A 4,024-nucleotide genomic window follows, 5' to 3' on the forward strand; every position below is an offset into this window, starting at 1 on the left:
TGCAATTGAGTTACATATAATTTTGGGTTGATGCTGTTCGATTTTGCTCAATCTTCGCTGTCAATCTTCTGCCTCTCAGTCATATTCAACTTCTATTTTCGTATAGGTTTCAAGAATTATTGCAGAAAGCATTCATCTCCTTCAATTTTTTGTCTTTATCGGCAAATAATTCTACTTACGAGGTACTGATTTTTGATATCCAACTATGGCCTTTTGGGATTAGTGAAAGTATAGCTTTTTCTGTATTTACTAAGTGGTTTGTAATATCTGGCTGTTGTTAGATTGATAGTCAATTGATTGAATTGATTCCTCCTCTGTTACTCTATTGATTTTGAATTGGTTCCTCTGTTTTCTAAGGCTACTGTTATTTTTGTGATTTTTCAAAAAATTTCTAAGTGTCGTTGATGCCTATTGATGTTTTAGTTGAATGTTGGTAGTCGAAATATGAATTCAACCATGTTCAAACTTTTTTTCCGAATATATATACTATTTTTAAAAGGGATCAAACAATACTCGAGCAAATAACCGCAGCCAGTCAACTCAAAGGAGCAATGATATGAGAGGAATGATACATGATGCATTTGGAGGTGTTACACAGTTCATGGATAATGACATTAGTGAAATAGGTGGCATAGAGCAAAACGTACAAGAGAATACTGCTCATCCATTTGGAAATAAACCTGATCAAGAGGTGGATAAGTTTGAACGGCTCATGAAGGAGGCAAATGAAGAACTATATCCTGGATGTAAGAAGTTTAGCAAACTGTCCTTTTTGTGCATATGTATCGTACAAAATGCATGTTCAAATGGTCAAATGAATCTTTTAATGCTTTCCCTGGACTATTGAAGATGCGCTGCCTGAAGGAGAAATATTGCCTCCTTTTTTATATGAGACCAAAAAGATAGTTGATGGCTTGGGCTTAAAGTATGAAAAACTCCATGCTTGTCCCAATGATTGCATGCTTTTTAGGAAAGAGTTTGCTAATAAGAATGTCAATGAATGCAAAATTTGTGGGGCTTCTAGATGGAAAAATGATTCTAGAAAAATTCCAGCCAAGGTCCTAAGGTATATTCCTTTAAAACCAAGGCTACGGAGATTGTTGCTAGAAACCAAGGCTTCTAGATGTACATGAAACAAGATTTCTTCATATTGTCCTTACTTATTCCTGGACCAAAAGAGCCCGGTAATAATATTGATGTCTTTTTATAACCTTTAATAGAAGAGTTGAATGAATTATGGGATGTTGGGGTAGAAACATACGATGCATCTACTAAGGATATATTTCAAATGCGAGTACCTCTCATGTGGACTATAAATGGTTTTTCAGCATATGGTATTCTCTCTGGATGGTGCAATTATGGCCCATTTGCATGCCCTTCTTGTAACATAAACACTCTATCTAGAAGGCACAAACATGACAGAAGGTTTTGTTACATAGGGCATCGACGATTCTTGAAGTCGGGACACAAAAATCGGAATGATGCAAAATCATTTGACAGGACTAAAGAAACAAGACTTGCACCTTGTCCAATATCTGGGTCACTAGTGATAAATCAAGTTAAAGATATAAAATTTACTCTCGGCCTGTCTAGTGAAGGGGTAAGTGGGGTCATGAAAAACACATGGAAAAAGAGGAGTATTTGTTTCGATCTTCTTTATTAGAAGTCGAACTTGGTGCGCCATAATCTTGATGTGATGCACATAGAAAAGAATGTGTATGATAACTTAATTTATACATTATTGAATCTTGGTAAAAAGTATAAAGACAACTTAGAAGCTCGATTGGACTTGAAGGAGATAAAAATAAGACCAAGTTTATGGCCTCAATATCGAGCTAGTAGGAGAGCATATCTTCCACCTACTTTTTTCACAATGTCTCAGAATGAAAATGAGTTATTTTATGACGTACTACAAAATTCCAAGTTTCCAGATGGCTATGCATCTAATATCTCACATTGCTTTTACAAAAGAAAGATATATGGGATAACAACTCATGATTGTCATGTTATAATGCAAGAACTTCTTCCTCTTACCTTGCGAAGATCAATAGATAAAAGAGTTAGTTCCATTTTAATTGAACTATACACATTCTTTCGTGTTTTGTGTAGCAAAGAACTAAAACTAGAAGAGTTAAAGTTACTTGAAGAAAAAATTCCAGAAACATTGTCTACTATGGAGAAACCTTTCCTCCCAGGATTCTTTACTGTTATGATATACTTGGTTATTCACTTGGCAACTGAGGCTAAACATACGAGGCGGGTACATTATCGCTAGATGTACCCAATTGAGAGGTATCAAGAATATCACTGAATCATTATTATATATCTTTAGTTGTTAAATATTATAATATTAAATTAATACCATTATTTTATTTCATAGGTTTTTGGGTACTTTAAAATCATATGTTCGTAATCGTGCATGTCCAGAAGGTTCAATAGCAGAAGCATACATAGCAAATGAGTGCATAGCATTTTGCTCACGATATTTGGAGGGTGGAGATTCAAGGTCTTATTGTTCAAGAAAATGCGGTGATGGAATTGAGCATGAGAATAGTAAAGAAGAATGTCTTTTTCCAACTGTTGGGGAGTCGAACGGTGGAGTAGATGTATTTGAGTTGGATAAGAAAACATGGTTGCAAGTACATCGGCATGTGCTTTTCAATTGCGAGTCAGAAATGGTTAAGAATTATAAAAAGTAAGTGTTATATTTATTATGTAATATATATATATATATATATATACTATATATATATATATATATATATATATATATATATTACTTATTTGATAACAAAATTGATATGTGTGTGTTACATGAATAGGGAACATATTGCTGAAACAAGAGATCACACCGTAAGCGTCGTTTGACACAACATCAACTTGACCGTGTGCATTTCGATACATTTCATGAGTGGTTCAAGGAGAAAGTAAGTAGTAGGACTAAGTCCTTGGTTACGATAAATTATTGTTCGTATGCAGATATCGCATTTATAGTTGTATCTTTTATTTGGTTAGGTAAAGGAGTTGAGAGCCACATCTAACATCTTAAAGGATGTTAGAGTCCTTGCACAAGGGCCAAGTTACATTGAAAAATGATTCAGTGCATTCGATGTAAATAACGGGTATCAATTCCGAACGAAACAAAGTGAAGAATTCAAGGTGACACAAAATAGTGGTGCTATGGTCGTTTCAAAGACTGAAAGTTATGCAAGTACAAGTGACAATGCTCCGAACTCTGTAAATATCACATATTATGGCAAATTCAATGATATTGTGGAGTTAAACTACAATGAAGAATTTAAGGTTGTCTTATTTATGTAACGACCAGACCGGTCGTTTTGAGCTCTAGCGCATCGTTCGGCGGTTTGAGAACTTGAGTAATTTCACTTCAGGTAATATGACTTGCACCTATGGTCGGAATTGAATTTCGGGAAGTTCGGAGTTAGTTTGGGAAGAAAATTCTAATTTCGAAAGTTTTAAGTTGCAAGAATTAACTAAGGGTTGATTTTTGAGTAATCGACCTCGGAATCGGGATTGGAAGGTTCCAACAGGTTCGTATGATAATTTTAGACTTGGGTGTATATCCGGATCGGGTTTTGGATGATCCGGTAGCATTTCAGCGCCTATTATGGAAGGTTGGTATTTTGGAAAAATTTCATAAATTGGGTTGAAGTGCATTTCAATGTTATTGATGTCCGTTTGGGATTCCGAGTCTAGAAACAGCTCCGTATGGTGATTCTGGTATCGGGAGCGCATCCAGAGGTGGATTTGGAGGTCCGTAGGTCATTTCAGGGTCATTTGGCAAAAGTTAGAAATTTGAAGGTTTTTGAGAAGTTTGAGCGGGAGTGGACTTTTTGATATCGGAGTCGGATTCCAATTCTGAAAGTTGGAGTAGGTCCGTAATATCGATCGGACGTGATTTGATAGGGTTCAGCATTGAATATAGAAGTTTGAAATTCTAAAGTTTGCTAAGGTTGAATTGGGGTGCGATTCATGGTTTTGACATGGTTTGAGGTGATTTGAA

At 35.5% G+C, this 4,024-nt stretch overlaps 1 long non-coding RNA gene across 1 annotated transcript; it reads left to right on the forward strand.

The window, feature by feature from the left end:
• The first annotated feature begins 1,972 nt into the window (after positions 1-1,972).
• On the forward strand, positions 1,973-3,261 carry LOC138900498 (uncharacterized). The gene is made up of 4 exons (XR_011411553.1): positions 1,973-2,292; positions 2,381-2,695; positions 2,823-2,927; positions 3,016-3,261. It is a non-coding gene; the product is annotated as an uncharacterized lncRNA (long non-coding RNA).
• The last annotated feature ends 763 nt before the right edge of the window (positions 3,262-4,024 follow it).

Source organism: Nicotiana tomentosiformis, chromosome 10, assembly GCF_000390325.3.
Source record: "Nicotiana tomentosiformis chromosome 10, ASM39032v3, whole genome shotgun sequence".
Classification (NCBI taxonomy): domain Eukaryota; kingdom Viridiplantae; phylum Streptophyta; class Magnoliopsida; order Solanales; family Solanaceae; genus Nicotiana; species Nicotiana tomentosiformis.